This window comes from Leucopleurus acutus, assembly GCF_964270905.1.
Source record: "Leucopleurus acutus genome assembly, chromosome: 1".
Classification (NCBI taxonomy): Eukaryota; Metazoa; Chordata; class Mammalia; order Artiodactyla; family Delphinidae; genus Leucopleurus; species Leucopleurus acutus.
The window spans coordinates 8896830-8914862 of NC_139142.1; the positions used below are offsets into that span (position 1 = coordinate 8896830).

Below are 18033 nucleotides of genomic sequence, written 5' to 3' on the forward strand. Positions count from 1 at the left end.
AGGTCCCCAGCCTCCTCCCCAAGGCTTGACGCACAGAGGAAGTCCGCAGATCGAACTTTCCCCCGGGGCGCGGCAGCTCCGCGCCACCCCCAAGGATGAGACCCGGACGGAGGCAGGCGCGGGGCGGGGCTCGGGGCGGCTCCCGAGCCGGAGAGGGCAGCCCCGGGCGCGAGGCCTGGGGTGAGAGTGGCGACCCCCCACGGCAGAGCTCCCTCCGCCCGCCGGACTGGGGCCGAGCCTCGGGGGCCTCCGCCGAGCGCGCGGAGCCCGGCGCGTCCCTCTCTCGTCCCGCCACTTTGGCGGGGCCTGGGGGCGGCTCCCTTGGCGGGTCCCCAGAGGACGGGGCGGGGCGGGGGCGAGTGTCCGGGTCCCGCCCCGGCCCCGCCCAGCCCGGAGCCTCTCCGGACGCAGGGAGGGGTAGGGCGGTTCTGCCCGGAGTGCCCGCGGCACCGCGCTCCTGCAAGCTCCCGGCCGGGTAAGTGGCTCGGGGCCGGGAGGCCGGGACGGGGACCGAAAGGGTCGGGTCCTCAACCCCCCGGCCCAGCCGTGGCGCGTCCCTCAGGGATCGGGGTCGCTGAAAGTCAAGGGGACCCGGGGAGGCGCGCCCGGCTCGGGGGCGGGGGCCCTGGCGTGACAGCTGCGGGCGGGCGGGTATTTTTAGTTTAAACCCAACCATTTCCTGCCGCCTGCGAAATCCCCTAGCCTTTCTGCTCCGCAACCCTGGAGGTTCGGTCCCCAAGAAAAAGCCCTTAAGTCCAGGGCAGCGCGTCCCCGGAGGGCCGGGCGCCGCCTCCAATCTTCGCTTTGCCTCCGCTTGGGGCGAGCGGACCTGTCGCTGCGGACTCGCGCCGCCGCGTGTCCCCGGACCGGGCGGTAAATGCCGGCGGGAATACCCGCTCCGGGCGACCACGAGCTCGCTCCGTAGTGCCTGAGAGAGCCCAGAGCCCACGGTAGGAAGAGGAAGTCGCACCCGCAGGCAGGATCAGTTTCCTTCAGAACCCCCGGCTGTGCAGCCTTGCGCAAGCTTCTCAGCCTCTCTGGGCCTCATCCCACATCTCTAAAGAAGGGGAGAGTGAGGGCAGAAACCTCTTGTAGGGCCTGAAGGAGCCCCGAAGGGATGCTGACTCCTCTTAGAATCTTCAGATCTTGACTCCAAACAGTGGATCTGGTGGACGTGGCCTGTCGGTCATCCCAGGAGCAGTGAGTGCCCACTGCAGCCCACCTCCGCTTCAAAACTCTAAGGCGGGGAACTCCAGCTGCGGTGGAGTGATAATAAATGTTATTGTTTTATCACTTTGGCCCTGAAGCTCTGGCCCAAGGCTGCCCTGGGACCCTCTCCCAGGTTCCTCCCGGCACTAATGAGGGGCCTTTTACAGCCAAGGGCTGCCAGTGGGGGAGCCTGATGTGCCCGGGGTGGAGGGCGGGGGGCATGCCTTGTTTCACATGAAGGAGGGCAGGAGGAGACAGTGGGGAAAAGTGACTGTCCTCCCAGTAAAGGGAGCATGTCACAAAATCGCTGCCCTTCTGAGCCTGACAGGACAGCCTCCTTCATCCAGAGGAAACAGGTCCAGAGAGGGGGAGTGATTTGCCCAGAGCCACACAGCCAAAGACAGAACTTGTCTCTTGAAGGGTCCAGCCCTGCCTCCTGCACAGCCGGGACAGCCAACAGCTATCAGAGGTCAGGAGCTGGGAGGCAGAGGGGGAGTGCACTGTGCCAACAGGCTGTTTTGCCCTGTTTCCTGTAACCATGCCCCAGCGGAGCTCTCTGACACGTGTGGGTCTGTGCATTCCTCAGGCAGCCGGCCACAGCTGTGCCAAGCCTGCTGGCCCTGGGGCATCATTTGCAGCCAGAGAGGCCCCTTGGAGGGCAGCTGGAGGGGGTGTGGGCTGCGAGGGCTTATTTCTGGAACTCATTCCTCTCGCTGGGGTTCCTGAGGAGGGGACCCGAGGATTTGCTGGCGGCACTGAGGGGAGTGGTGGGAATCTGGGCTCAGGTTTCTGCCCCAGGGTGCAGGCTGGCCTCTAGCCCATGCAGGCACCCTTCAGGGGAAGTTTGAGTTCCTTCTGTCTCCTCGGGAACAAACCTCTAGCCCGGGTGTTTTGCATGTTTTCCCACAGCCAGGGACCTGTCCTTGCCTGGGTGGCCACTCTGCCTTGTGATGCAGAAACCTGGGGCGGCGACTGTTGGGGGAACGTGGCTTAGCTGCAGGGTGACCTCCATTCTGGGGAGGCAAGACCGGGCAGGTCCAGCACAACCTCCAAAGCGCCCTGGAGCCCCTGGGTGCCCAGTGGGCAGTAGGACCTCCCGTATTGCTCCGCTGTTAGAAATGAGGGTGGACGTCAGACTAGCTGTTCCAGCCCTGCCTTAGCCTTTTCCCAGCTGGGTGATCGTGGAAACGTTACTTCACCTTTCAGAGCTTCAATTTGCCTCCCCACGAGAAGGGACGACCATAGCGCCCGCTGAGAGAATGAAATGGGACTTCTCTTCAACAGTGTTCCGTGCGGTGTCAGCCTCAGCACATGGGAGCAGGTGTCACAGTTTGGGGTGATGGGGTCTGGTTAGGACACCTGAGTTTCCTCCCCCTCAGTTCCACCCTCTCCCCCTCTGTCTTGATGTCCCCAGGTCTGTCAAATGGCAGGTGGCCTTGATCATCTCCCTCCGAGCTCTTCTGGCACTGAAAGCTGGTCCTTGACCCAGGCAGGGATTTGAGAGGCACCAGCAGGGGACTCCAGGGGACTCCGGGCTCTTAGGCAGCATTTCCTGTCTCTCACCTCCTAGGATTCTGACCGCAGGCAAGGCTGCCACTCCTGGCCCAGGGACAAATGAGGAGAGAGATTCAGAGACCAGGAGTGGTGGAGTCAGGATTTGAACTTGGGGCTTTTTTTTTCTTTCCTTTTCTTTCCTCCTTCCCCTTCTTCCTCCTCTTGTTTTTAATTGAAGTATAGTTGATTTACAATGTTGTGTTAATTTTTGCTGTACAGCAAAGTGATTCAGTTATACATATATATGTACTCTTTTTTAAAAATTTTTATTTATTTATTTTTGGCTGCATTGGGTCTTTGTTGCTGCGCGCGGGCTTTCTCTAGTTGCAGTGAGCGGGGGCTACTCTTCGTTGCAGTGCGCGGTCTTCTCATTGCAGTGGCTTTTCTTGTTGCGGAGCACGGGCTCTAGGCACGTGGGCTTTAGTAGCTGTGGCACGAGGGCTCAGCAGTTGTGGCTCGCAGTCTCTAGAGCACAGACTCAGTAGTTGTGGCACACGGGCTTAGTTGCTTTGTGGCATGTGGGATCTTCCCGGGTCAGAGCTCGAACCCGTGTCCCCTGCATTGACAGGTGGATTCTTAACCACTGAACCACCAGGGGAGTCCTATATATATATATTCTTTTTTTTTATATTCTTTTCCATTATGGTTTATCATAGGATATTGAATATAGTTCTCTGTGCTATACAGTAGTACCTTGCTGTTTATCCATTCCATATATAATAGCTTACATGTCCTAACCCCAGCCCCCACTCCATCCTTTCCCTAGCCCCCTCCCCCCTGGCAACCACAGGTCTTGAACTCAGGGCTTTTAACTTGATGCTCTTCACTCCACCACACTGCCTGTCTCAGACAATACAAGGACAGGGTTATACGTCAATTATCAGGAGGACAGTACTGATGAGGCAGGATCCAATCAACATTAAGACATTGGCATTTGCTGGAAGAAGTGGATTTCAAACTTTTTTTTTTTTCCCCGTAATATCTAACAGTAGCCCAGCTGGATCACAGAGAGAGGAACCGGGGAGGAGCCGATGGAAGTTGGGGAACTGTCTGTCCACCCTCTCGGCCCCTACCCACCGGCCAAGGAATCTTTGCTTCAAGACTTAAGGATGAATTCCCTGGCAGTGAGAAGCCAGGAAGGAGATGGGGGGACGGGCGGTCCTGGCAGCAGAAGCCTTGATTTTGTCATCATCAAAACAGAGTTAAGGGCTTCCCTGGTGGCGCAGTGGCTGAGAGTCCGTCTGCCGATGCAGGGGACGCGGGTTCGTGCCCTTGTCCGGGAAGATCCCACGTGCCGTGGAGCCGCTGGGCCCATGAGCCATGGCCGCTGAGCCTGTGCGTCTGGAGCCTGTGCTCCGCAACGGGAGAGGCCACAACAGTGAGAGGCCCGCGTACCGCAAAAAAAAACCAAACAGAGTTAAGAGGCCCCAACACCTTCCTGTGGGGTTGCTGGGAGGATAAATGAGACAACTGGGGACAACACTCAGCAGACTGCCCAGCATGGTGGGGACACACCAGAAAGAGGCGCTATCATGGTTTTATTGTTACTAATCCTAATGTCGCTGCAACAATGTAGCGTGGCCTGCACCTCTTGCCTGGATTTCCAGGCCGCAGATCTGGCAAAGGGAATCCTAGCATACCCAGAATACTTTGAAAGACTCAGGGGAAAGGCAGAGGCTGCTCAGGAAATTCGAAAGGTCAAAACACGAGCACACTGACATGAGTTGATTAACATATATACATATTATATACATATAATGTATATAATGTATATATACATTAACATATATACATTAACATATATACATCTCATATTTACATGAGATGTAAAATGGTGGCAGAAAGCGGGAAGGTGATCACCTTAAATAAAAGTCAAGTGTCACCTTGGTCTGGGGGGAGAGGAGATTGGGATTGAGAGGGTCATGGTGGGGGGGGCGGGGTTATGACGGAATTCACCTTGTAATTACTTGTGAGTACAGGTATGTTTCATGCACCCCTCTATACCTAGACCCTGTTTCATAAATTTAAGCAGGTTTTAAAGAAAAAAAAGGCAAGGGAATGATAATGCAAAACCAAGGTGGCCATCTTTGGTGGGGGAGAGGGCACAGGGCCAGCCTGCTCCATTCTCAGTGGGCTCCACTGTTTCTGTGGGCTCGCGGGCATTATTTAAAAATATTTTTATGCTTCATCACTTGCAAATAAGAAACATACATATACAATGTATATAATATGTAGATGTAATACATATATAATGTAATACACTATATATTCCATTGTTTATATATCAAATCATGCATACAGGTAAAATTAGAAGGTAATATAGAGCATTTTCACAAAGCTGTCTTAGAAAATCACACTCTTCCCAGAGATTCAAATGTTAATCTGCCTGGGTTTAAAAAATGGAACCAACACAAATCGTGTTGTATAACAGACACATGGTTCCTCATTCAGTAGAGGTAATCTCCCTCTTCTGAAGTCATAACAAGAGAGTGACTTTCACACTCCACCATCTCAGATGATTCAACAGGGTTTTTTAAGTCCTGGCCTCATGATGTATGCTTCTGAAATCAGAAAATCCTGACATATTTGAGCTGGGAGGAACCTCAGGTCCCCTGGACCCATCTGCTGGCTTTACGGCTGAGGGAATGTGAGGCAGGTAGTTAGAGAAGACAGTTCGCTCTGTGCTGCTACACGTATGTGACTCTCATCAGGACACCACCCACCACACCTGTGCTGCTACTCCTACTAGTACTACAAGGCAGGGAAATGGGTGGTATACCTGAGATTAAACTGATGCGATCGTTTCAATTTTAAAAAGGCAGAAGAGAGCTACAACAAGCGGTGACCACAGCACTTCCAGGACTTACGCGGACAGAAACATACAAGCAGTGCCTTTCCTCCTGGAAGCCCTCTTAGGGTTCCTCCTACTCTTTGTGGGGCATGCTGGATATATTTATAAGTTATCAAAGCAATTTTGTGCCATGGATGTGGTGATCCCCAGTTTTCAGTCGGGGAAACGCGTTCAGAGAGGTTCACCGTCTTGCCCTAAATCACATGACAGGTAATTGATGAGGCAGGAGTTTCACCCCAAGGGAGTACTAAAGAGAGGAGAGACTGTTTTAAGTGTGCTGTGTGTGAGCACACCCTTCACTCCTCAGATGCCGAAGCCCACCGTGGCCGCTGGTTGAACTCTAAGTCAAGAGTTTTATTTGAGATCTGGAAAGGGCTGAGCCCCTCCCAAGTGACATTTGCTGAAATAATGCAGCAGGGCTGACTCACTGGGGGAGACTCTTTCCTTGCTGTTGCAAAGAGCTGGCCTCTCTGTGATGCTAGGAGGCGCCCTCATTCACAGACCTGTTTGACCTTCACCTGGGCGGGTCTCCGTTTCCTGCCCTTTAAAAAGGGAGGTTGGAATTAGGAGATCTCTAAGGTGCCTTGAAGTCTGAATGTTTCCTCCTCACAGTAGGTATTTGGGGACCTTCAGTCTGGCCGCTGCAGTCTGCTCCCCTGCCCCTCCCAGGAGGGGTCAGGTCACTTAATCAGGTGATTCCCTGTTTATCTGCCTCCAATGCCCCCCCCCCCCTTGCTTTAAGGATTAAGTCCCAAGCCTCCAGCCTGGGAGGAGGCTCATGTTTCCCACCTCCAGACTGTGCTCCAGAGGTTACCTCTGCCCAGCTGTTGCCTCCCCACCAACACCTGGCTAGACATCACCTCCTCCTAGAAGTCTTCCTCAACTACCCGGTCAGGGTTGGTGATTCTGTTTTCATGGTCTCGTTGCGCTTTGCAAGTGATAGGTAGCTTTCAGTTTTCGTGTTGATTTCCTGCTAGATTATGACCTCCTGGAGGGCAGGGATAGAGGATTATTTATTCTCACATCCCAACCAGAAAGAGCTTATTATTATTTTCATTATTATTATTTAGCGAAAAGGCTTTACGGTTTAAAACAGGATCTTACGAACTTGAGGGGAGCTGATGTTCACACCACCCCTGAGTGTAGCGGTCAGGGCACATGCTAATAATTCCCAGGACACAGAGGAGAAAGGTGACCCGAGGCTGGGGAGAGACGGTGTCACACGCCTTCTCTCCCTTTGTGGCCCTCTTCAGGGGACTTTCTCCTTGGAGAACCGTCCATTTTCCTGGACTCTCCGGGGGCCGGCCCTGGAACTCTGGACACGTCTCTCGGCCTCTCTGGGACTCAGACCTGCCGTCTGTTCTCCTGTTCACGCCCAGCGTTCGGCGGTCTTCCTTCTTGCTCCTACCCCTGCGTGAAGCGTGCCTCCCCCAGGCCTTTCCTTTCCGTGCTGCTCCTTCTTTTCTTGGAAATCTCACCTCACAGTCACAGCCTCCAGGGGGTCATCCTGCCCACCAGTAATGCCCATCCCATCCCCTGCCCCTCTCTACCATGTCCTTATCTCCCTGTTTTATTGTCTCTCTAGCACTTAACACTACCTGAAATTATCTTAGTTATTTATTTACAATCGAGTTTAGCTTGTGTCTCATCTACCTGAAAACTCCAGGAGGGTGAGATTGTTTTTCTGTCCCCGGAGCAGCCTGGCCATAGTAGCTGCTCAACACGTATTTACGGAACGCAAGAATGAATGGATCGATGAATGAATGAAAATGTCTAAGCTGATGGGCTGGATGGGATGCCGTGAGCCCCCTTGCCTGGTTTGTCTTGTCAGTTAACATCTGTTCAGCCCTTACTGAAGCTTCTCTGCATTTTCTCTCCTTACCTTCACAGCTATTCCATGACGTGTGCTCTGACAGTCCTGTTTACAGCGAGGTTAACTCACCTGTCCTCAGCTAGCTCACAGTGAAGTTAAGAACTGAACTCAGACTAATTTATCCCAGAGCTCATGCAGGTCTACACTGGCCTTTCCATGCTGGGAGTGCACTGGGCAGGACGCGGTGAGTCAGACCCAGGACTCAGGCCTCCTTACTAGGCTTCTAATTCTTTCTCTGCAATCCCCAAAGGCTCTCATACTGCCAGGCCATTCCTCAAAGGAAATCCTCTCTGTGTGGCGAGTGTCATAGGGGTTCAGGAATGCCACGGGTTCCCCAGAGCTGGGACCCACCCTGGAGCATCCTGCCCTGCACACGCCATTTGCTAGCTCGGACCCAAGGATCTCCACCTGCGGCTGGCTCACCAGCTGTCCGAACTTGGTGACCACAAGCCGGTGGTTGTAGGTTGGATGTGAGCCAGTGGGGTTGCCAGGTTACATTCCTTTCCTCAGAGCCAGGCTGCCATCGAGCCTGGTTTACGTAATTGGCCTGTTTATCGGTTTGTTGATTTCAAACTCAACTTTGCTCAGAAATAATTTTAGAAAATGGATTTTTTAAAAAGTCCATCTTGTGGTGTCTCATCCCCATTTCCTTCTGGATAAAACCTCCTGAAAGCTTAAGTCTTTGCTCGTTACTGCTTACTCCCTTGGGGAAGGGAGGAGAGGTCTCCGTAAGTTCCTATATTTGTCCCCTATTGGAATCGGCTCCTGGCTGGAGCCAACTTTGCTTCGGGAGCCATAGAGGCACACGTTTGTGCCAGAGATCTGGGCCCTTCCACCCTGGGAGCTGCTCTCCTTGGGCAGCCGCATTCCTTCAATGCGCTGACTGAGATGGACATGTCCCTGCCCTGGATGGGAGCAGTCTGGTGGGGGGGGGGTGGATGCTTTAAACAGACTGTCCCATCCCAGGGACTATGGCTCAGCTCCCAGGCAGCTGGGAGAGGCCCCATGATGGACCCTTTAATTTTGTCCTTTTGGGCCTCAGTTCCCTTCTCTGCAAAGTTGCGGGGCACACGTGCTACACTCTTCACCGCGCTTGGTATGTGTGAGCGGGTATCACCACCCACAAAACCCCGCCTGGAGCTAAGGGATTGTTAAACGCTAGTGTAGCCCACAGAGCAAGGTGTCACCTGTCTTCCTATGCAAAGGACAGTTAGACCTTCTACTTTGCCTGATTTTTCTCTGCTCCTGGGCCTGAGGTGTGGAGCCGGCAGCCTGGAATGGTGACGTCAGACAGACCTGGGCTGAGACCCTGATTCTGCCACCTGCAGTGGGGTCTTGGCAAGTCACATAAGCTCTACGGGCCTGGATAACTCGCCGGTTCAGGGGGTCTGGTCACACCTTCCCTGCAGAGCTGGTGTGAGGGGCAGATGTGATCCCAGGTTTACGAGGCATTCCCAGCTCCAAGCAGGTGCTTGGTCCAGTTCCGGTCTCTTCCTTCTCCAGCCTTCCCGAGCGCTCCCCGTTCCCCCGAGGCTCTCCCTAGCTGGGAGGTGACTTTGGTGACAATTCGGGTCACTTGGAAGGGAGCTCGGCACTTCCGCCTGCCTCGGCCCCAGCACTGGACTTGTTGGGTCCAGCGCAGCTGCTGGTGAGTCAGCCCAGGCTCAGGTGTTCTTGGCCGAGGCCCGTCCAGGGGCGGCGTGATGGGCTGGAGTCGACCCAGCCTAAGCCTGTCCCCTTTGGAGGACTCTTATTGGGGTATACAGGGTGCAGACCGCATACCTCAGTCATTCGTTTCCTTCCCAAGGTCCCAGCCATCCCTAATGGCCAATGCAATTTTGTTCTTTCATAGAATTAATTATGGGAAAAAAGTCAATGTCACCACTCCAGGCCCTATTGTCTGACTCCCAGTCTGGCCTCAGGGTCCTTTTCAATACAGCCAGGGAGCTTAAACTAGGTCAGAGCTCTGAGTTTGGACCAGGCGGCTACTAGTAACTGACAGGATGACTGCGGTGCGCCAAGTGAGAGCACAGGTGACATAACTCCCTTCTGTCTTCCTCTCCATCTTCCTTTGGACTTTTTCTTTTTTTTTTTTTTTGCGGTACGCGGGCTTCTCACTGTTATGGCCTCTGCCGTTGCGGAGCACAGGCTCCGGACACACAGGCTCAGCGGCCATGGCTCACAGGCCCAGCCGCTCCGCTCCGCGGCATGTGGGATCCTCCCGGACCGGGGCACGAATCTGTGTCCCCTGCATCGGCAGGCGGACTCTCACCCACTGCACCACCAGGGAAGCCCGGACTTTTTCTTTTTAATCCTTCTGATTATCCTGTGTTCTCATAACCACCTGGGCGCCGCCTTTGGCTAAAGGGTGAGTCTCTGGACCTGGGACTGCTTATCTGCATTTTGTCAAAGCTCCCCAGGTGGTTCTCGGTACACAGGGATGGTTGCGAAGCACTGGATTTTGTGCAGAGACCGTCTCTGTGTGGAGCTAATCTGGTCTGACACCTCTCTGACACTCGCCCATCTCTCTTTATGTGCTGACCACCAGATAGAGATAAATAAATGGCATTTATATTCATTGCATTTATTCCTTTTGATGTTCTATACATGGCAAACGATCCTCACCCTGGCTTTCTATTTAAGGTAAAAATAAAAGGTCTCCTCTTAAAATAAATTTAAGTTTCAACGGGTTGAATTTCTTACAAACGAACGAGAAAAAATAATAGTGCAGGTGTCCCCAGATGTGGCCCAGATCACGGATGTGGGCTTCCCTGGTGGCGCAGTGTTTGAGAGTCCGCCTGCCGATGCAGGGGACGCGGGTTCGTGCCCCGGTCTGGGAGGATCCCACATGCCGCGGAGCGGCTGGGCCCGCGAGCCATGGCCGCTGAGCCTGCGCGTCCGGAGCCTGTGCTCGGCAACGGGAGAGGCCACAGCAGTGAGAGGCCCACGTACCGCAAAAAAAAAAAATCATGGATGTGATGATGCACAAATGGCCAAAGTGTGTAAAAACATGGAACTAGATGACTTCCAGGGGCCCCTCAAAGCCTGGCATCCTGATGGAGCCAAGGAGTGCTCACCATAGCTGCCCTTTAAACTCTCCCAAAGCGAAACAGAAAGAGAATTTCAGGTGAACAGACCCTGCCTGACCCCAGCCGGCTTTTTCTGCCTGTGTGCCAGGGCCCCTACCTATTATCACTGGAGAGCTGGCCTGTGTGCCTTCTTTCAGAGTGATTGTGAGGTTCTTGTTGTCTTTGAACTGTCTTCTAGGGATTCATGCCATGGCAGCCCCTGGGGAGGGTGGAACCCAATCCAGGATCCAGGTATGATTCCAGTACCGTCTTGAAGGGCATGGGTAGGTGGCTCCAACAATGTCCCTGACAGCGCTGGGAAGACCTCACCTTAGTGACAAACACTACCTAAGTGTCTCTAAGTAAGGGGAGCTCCAGAGGGAAAACTGCTGAAGACACGGCTCTCAGCATTTGGAAAACTTTGCCTGATCAGCCCATTCTGGATAGCAGGGACTGCCTACTATTATATTTCCTGAAAGGAATAGTAAGGAATCTTCTGGATTCTCAGACCTGGAAGAATGCTATGCTGATAGGTAGGGTTGGGGTGAGGTATTTCCCTTGAGCTGATAGAACAGAGGTCAGCAAACTTTTTCTGTAAAGGGACAGATGGTAAATATTTTTGGCTTCATGGACCATTTGGTCTCCATCGCAATTATTCAGTTTTTCCATTGTATCTAGAAAGCAGCCATAGACACTTTGGAAATGAATGGGCGGGCTGTGTTCTGATAAAACTACTTGGAATTTGCATTGCATGTAATTTTCACCTGTCATGAAATATTACTCTTCTTTCGATTTTTTTCCAACCATTTAAAAATGAAAACATCACTCAGCTGGAGAGCTGTACAGAAACAGGCAGTGGGCCACGGTTTAGCAGTCCCCTGCTCTAAAAACCTTCTCTGCAGTGGAGGGTGGACCTTAAAGATGTAAGTCACTGTTCTAATCATTTCAGTTCTTACAAATAGGGCGCTGAAACAGGTCTGAGTCTCATGTCTGTTAGTTAAAGTAGAACCTAGTATTAGTTACTGTACTTAGTCATTTATCAACAAATATTAGGTCTAGTGGTGAAGACGGAGGGAGAACACTGGTCCTGGGCTGGCTGTGGAGCCTTGGGCAGATGGCTTAGCCTCTCTGAGTCTCAGTTCTTTCATCTGTAGAGGCAGTAATAGTGGGACCGATCAAATCAATGCCAGACAGTTCACTTCTGGCACATAGCACACCCTTCACGAAGGTTAGCTATTTCCTCTCACTTCCATAGAGTTCAAGAGTACAGGGATGCTTTATCCCTTTATCCAGCAACCCTGCACAGTAGATCTTATTTAGCACTTTATGGAGAAAGAGGCCCAGAGAAGTTACAGAGCTTGACCAAGGACACAAGCTAGTAAAAAATGGTAGAGCTTGAAGACTGTGACTTGAAAGACCTAGCTTTCTCTATGTGATGTCCTTGCAGACAGCCAGACAGGAGAATAAATCTACTTTCTCTAGGGTCTCGTGGAGGTGGTTAATTTAACGATCTTTTCCTCTAGAGCCAGGCTCTTATAACTCCTGCATGCTGTGCCTCAGGTTCTTGGGGAGACCAGCATCATTTGGGGGACCTCACAGCCCTCTAGCAGTTTGGGGAGGCACCAGGCTGAGGGGTTTCTGTGAATATTTTAGGGGGAACTTTGTTGCTCTGCATGGAGCTCTGGTTTAGAAGCCCCAGCGTGGAAACAGGCATTTGGACAAGATTTTAAGTTTTTCTGAGTCCTCCTGGGAGAGAACGCCTGCGGTGTGTGTCTCTGCAGGGCTAGTAGGGAGGGTTCTAGAAGGCAGGGTTTAAGTCAGCTGCTTTTGAATAACGGAATCATCAGGATCTTGGGAAATAAATAGCAGAGGTGGATTCCTGACCAGTTTTATGCCTCGGTTTTCTCTTCTGTATAATGGAGATGGAAAAGTCGTCATTAGCTGCCTGTTTCTCGAGCCCAGCACGTGTGTGTTGGACGCCTGCAATGGGTCTCACTCTGAACACACAAAGGAAGTCTGGGGAGGAAGCCTGACCTTGGATAGCGGAGGCCTCGGGAGGTAAAACTCAGACAAGGGAAACAGTGAAGGGACCAGAGAGCCTGCAGCAGCCTGGGAAGGTGGCCGAGCCGGTGTTTTCTGTGCCCCTGCACTTGTCTGAAGACTTAACCAGAGAAGCGAGGAACACAGGCATTAGACTCACCCATCGCTGTGCCCTCTGTTCCCACTCAGTTACCCGGGGAAAAGCTGCCCTGGACACTGGCTGTTAAAAATCCAGCCCTCACCTGTGAGTGGCTGAGAGGTTGGCGGGGGAGGGGTGTTGGGAGGGGACATGCAGGTGGAAGTAAGTGTGACTAGCTGTTCCCAGTTTGCCCAAGACTGAGGGGTCTCCTGGGACACAGGACTTTCAGAGCTAAAACTGGGGAAGCCCCGGGCAAACCAAGACACTTGGGTCACCCTAGTTAGTCAGAGTCTTGCCATCCTGACCGTGGCGCTGGGCAGTCTGGGTCACAATGGACAGTGTAAGAGAGGTCATCTGCCTCCTGAGCCTCTGTGCCCCCTCAGACTTGATTGCCCCTCCTCTGAGCTCCCAGAGCCCCTGTGCACGAAGAATCACTGGCTCTGCTGTCCCCCGAGTCTGTGAGCGCGTGAAGACAGAGACCACCCTGTCCTCGGGCCAGCCTCTGCCTGTCCCTGAGCACAGAGCAGGTAGTAAGTGCTGTAGGATGAAGGAATGAGGGTTGAGGGTCTCCGCCTTCATTTCCTCCGTGCTGGGGACAAATTACTCAGATGCCAATTCATGCTTTACTACTTTGCACATGCTGTTCCCCGTCCTGCATGCCCTTCCCTCCCTTGGCAGTCTCTCACCACGCTGTGTCCGCTCTGAGCTGAACCTTAACTCTCTAACTGGCCTTCTCTGTTCATTCGTCTTCCCCTCCCCCCCCCGACACGATGAGCTCCTCAAGGGAAGGTCCCAGCTTAGTATTTTCTCAGCTGCACTTGGCACCTGTAAAGGTTTCTTGAACAAATGAGTGGCGCTGAATATGTAGAGCAGCGATTCATTCATTCACTCACCAACTCCTTGCCGAGGGACTACCGCATGCCAGGCGCTATTCTAGGCAGAGGGACGGGAGCAGTGGACACGACTGGCAAAACTTTTGCTCTGATGGAACTTATATTCTAGAAGGTTCTAGAATCATCTAGCTTCCACAAGCAAGCAATAAGTAAACAGACCATATCCGAAGGTCACATGTCCTGGCCAGTTGCTGCCAGGCTGGAGGTTGCAGTTCCGTGGAGGGGAAGTGATTCAGGCCCAGCACGTGTGGCTCCCCTCCTGTACATGCAGAATGGACACACCTTCCCCTGAGTGGTGGCGGCCCTACTGTTGAGTGCGGTCAACTCGGGGAGGGTGACATTTGCCTTTCATGCAAATCTTGCAGGCCATCAGTCCTTGCAAGAAAATCCACTAAAGCTAGCATTGTGCAACAGGAGGGGAAAAACACATTTTAGGAGGTCATGTGCTGTTTGTGCCGGGTGTGGGAGGCCCCGTGTGTCTGACCCCGGTCCCCAGGGTGGGAGTGCAAAGAATGGGGCTCACATGCTGACCGCCTCTCTCCCCCAACTGTGCGGGTGACCTTGCTGGGCAGCAGCAGGAGGGCCATGGGCTCTGCTAAGGGATTGTTGGGGAGCCCAGATTCCTCCAGGAGGAAAGGGATTAAACTCCCTCCCATCAGGGGGATAAGGAGGGGGATGCGCTTGGTCAGCTTCCAAGCGCTGCACACAACAGTAAGCTATTGTCTGCTGGGACTGACGGGGAGCTCAGCCCTGGACACAGTCCCCTCCGGGAGGGAGGAGTGGAGTCCGGCAGGGCCAAGTGCCCCATGCCCGGGAAACACGCTGCTCCCCAGAGCCCCAGGTGGCATCTCCCTGCTGCCTGGGTACTGGTAGCCCCTGGTCCAGAGGTCCAAGGGGCTTGGGTGGCACCTCTGTGTCTGCAAGGACGTGACTCACCCCTGCTGGTGACCCCCTCATGTTGCCCCCCACCCCAGAGGGCAAGGACTGAAGACTTAATCAGTCCCCAAGGCCGGTGCCCTTGGCTTCACACAGACACATCGTAAAACTGGCGTCTTAAAGCCTGGGAAGGAACTGGCATGTGCTAATTATAATCTGCACAGCCTGTTACCGATTGACCTTGGACTCCTGGGAGGTGAAGGCTCCTGGGGGAAGGCTTAGTGGTGCTCTGAGGCTTCCAGATATCAGGCACGGCATCGAGATAAGGAGGATGAACTCTTCTGGATAGCTTAGTGGATACCACCTTGCAGCTCCAGCAGAGTGTGGACAGTTTTAAACCTCTTGGGCTCTGCTAAGGGACTGTTGGGGAGAACAAGGCAGCAGGATACCTTCTGTATGACCTTGGGCAGGTCACTGAACCACTTTGGACCTTGATTTATATAAAGAAGACAATCATTCCTACTTAACAAGAGGTGAGAGACCTCAATAAGCTGTGTGTAAACACCTAACATGGGGACTGCCACCCGGTACATGCTTAACAGTGTTAGTTCCCAGCCCGGTACACCCTGGAAAATCCTGGAGGGCTCCCTGGAGGCAGTGGTGCCAGAACTGATGAATGAATGTGGGCAGGCAAAGAAGAGCACTGAGGGGGGAAGCCACATGCTATGTACAGGGAGCCCCAGGGAGCTCTGGTTCAGGAAGAGGAGGTGGGAATCGGTGGGAGGTGAGGCTGCAGAGATAGATGGAGAAGGACCTCAACTGTCCTGGGACACGTTGTGGACTTTCTTAGGTACGGGCTGTGGAGCCCTGGAGGGATTAAGTCAGAAGGGCCTTTGACTCTGAACCCTAAGTGCCCCTTTCTGCCAAAAAGAGAGGACTCTGTTCCCTCTGCCTCCTCAAGACTCAGGGCCCAGGGGCTCAGGCCCCAGGAAGAAGCACGCTGGGCCTGAGTCCCTGTGGGGACGTGGATCTCCCCAGGAGTTCGGCCAGGGCAGCCCCGAGAACTCCCTTGCTCCGAAAACTCCCATTTGGAACAAACCCTGCCTTCTTCTGGCTGTTCTTCTCACAGCTGGGGTGCCATTTATTAAATGAAAGTGGGGTTCAAGTTGCTCTGTATCCTTTTATAAACCAAACCTGAAAACCATAGGAGGGTATTTTTCTTAGGTGAGAAGTAAAGCATGCTGGGTTTTCTAGTCTGCTTTGATCCTGGTGATGACACATACCCAGGGTCAGCAAGATCCTGCCTGTGCGGGTCCTGTGGGTCCTGTAGGTCTGAAAGGCACGTCTTTGTATTGAGGGCCTACTGTACCCCAGGCTCAGCGCCAAGCCTTTGTTCGTTTTTTTTGTTTTGTTTTAAGTTTAATTATTTATTTTTGGTCTTTTGTTTGTTTTAAATTTATTTATTTATTTTTGGCCGCGTTGGGTCTTCATTGCGGTGTGCAGGCTTTCTCTAGTTGCGGGGGCTTCTCTCTTGTTGTGGAGTGTGGAATCTAGGCTCGTGGGCTTCAGTAGTTGTGGCATGTGGGCTCAGTAGTTGTGGCACGTGGGCTCAGTAGTTGTGGCGCACGGGCTTAGCTGCTCTGCAGCATGTGGGATCTTCCCGGACCAGGGCTCGAACCCGTGTCCCCTGCATTGGCAGGCGGATTCTTAACCATTGCGCCACCAGGGAAGCCCAGTGCCGGGCCTTTGTATGCTTGCTGTTGCCATTGGTATCCTCACTTTACAAACAAGGAAACTGAGGAACAGAGGGGTTAATAAACTTGCCTGGGGTCACACAGCTAGTAGATAAAGAAACCAGATTCAGTCCTACGCTGGCCATACTTCATGGACTACGTTTTCTATACAGCATAATGTGAAAGCTAGGCTTCCTAATTCTAACTTATTTTAAAAAGTCGAATGGAACTGTGAAATCTCTTAATTTGTTATTAGAATGTACGCAGTCTTAAAGTACTTTAATTTTTTAAAAAACTACTACTACCACCTTAAAGAAATTGACATTTAAAAAATGTGCCTATGGTTCCAGTGCTCTAAGAGAACCTTCTACTTTTTCCTGTGTTCCTTTCAATCTTTATCTTTTCTCACACAGTTTTTGTATAATCTGCACAGTAGGAGTTGGCAAACTGCAGCCCACAGCCCAAATGCCACATGATTTTGTAAACAAGGTTTTATTGGAACACCGCCATGCTCATCATTTACATACTGCCTATGGCTGTTTTCACGCTACAGCTACAGATTTGAATAGTTGTGACAGAGACCATCTGGCTTACAAAGCCTAAAATATTTACTATCTGACCCATTCCAGAAAAACTTTTCAACCGTTGGTCTAGAGGGCAAAGAGTTTTAACTGAAGTATAGTTGATTTACAATGTTGTGTTAGTTTCAGGTGTACAGCCAGGTGATTCATTATGCTTTTTCATATTCTTTTCCATTATAGTTTATTACACGATAGTGAATAGTAGTTCCCTGTGCTATACAGTAGGACCTTGTTGATTATCTATTTTATATATAGCAGTTTGTATCTGCTAATCCCAAACTCCTAATTTATCCCTCTCCCCCCTTTCCTCTTTGGTAACCATAAGTTTGTTTTTTATGTCTGTGAGTCTGTTTCTGTCTTGTAAGTTCATTTACGTCATATTTTAGAGTCCTCATGTAAGTGATATCACATACTATTCGTCTTTCTCTGTCTGACTTACTTCACTTAGTATGATAATCTCTGGGTCCATCCATGTTGCTGCAGATGGCATTATTTCATTCTTTTTTATGGCTGAGTAGTATTCCACTGTGTGTGTGTGTGTGTGTGTGTGTGTGTGTGTGTGTGTGTGTACCACATCTTCTTTATCCATTCATCTGTCGATGGACATCTAGGTTGCTTCCATGTCTTGGCTATTATAAATAGTGTGCAACGTGCTCTTTTTTCTCTTCAGACACAGCATTATTCCATGGTGTTAATCATCACGTTTCTCAGTGTAAATGGCCCAGGATATTCCACGGGATGGATGTCATCAACTTTCCTTAACCATTTTCTTTTTGCTGGACAGTTAAGTGGCATCTTTTTTTTCTCAATATTTATCTAAAACATTTATATAGCACCTACTGGTTACCAGCACCGTTTACCAGTATAACTCACTTAATCAGATCAGTGATAAGAAGTTCATACTATTATTACTTCCATTTTACAGATGAGAAAGTGAAGTCAGAGGAGTTGAATCCACTTGACTGAGGCCTCATTGTTTTTCAGCAGCAAAGTTAGGCGTGAATCTGCTCAGCCAGTTGGCTCTAGGGTCTACATGCTTAGCAGCTGTTAGGAGGTGTCCTGGAAGAGGCAGGCCTTTGTGACCGTGACTGTGTGTGTGTGTGTGTGTGTGTGTGGTGGGCGGAGGGTGTCCAGCGCAGTGACTCACCAGGAGTGAGCCCCGCCCTGCCCAGCCCAGCCTAACCACCCAACATCACCCAGATTTGGTTAGTCTCTG

The 18033-nt window shown here is 51.9% G+C and overlaps 1 protein-coding gene across 2 annotated transcripts in view; it reads left to right on the plus strand.

The window, feature by feature from the left end:
- The first annotated feature begins 397 nt into the window (after positions 1-397).
- SYNE3 (spectrin repeat containing nuclear envelope family member 3) overlaps positions 398-18033 on the plus strand; it is a 95977-nt gene continuing 78341 nt past the window's right edge. For both annotated transcript variants that reach the window (XM_082838955.1, XM_082838956.1), the window contains exon 1: positions 398-475. The gene's annotated coding sequence lies outside the window, so the exon portion shown is untranslated. The remainder of the gene's footprint in view (positions 476-18033) is intronic.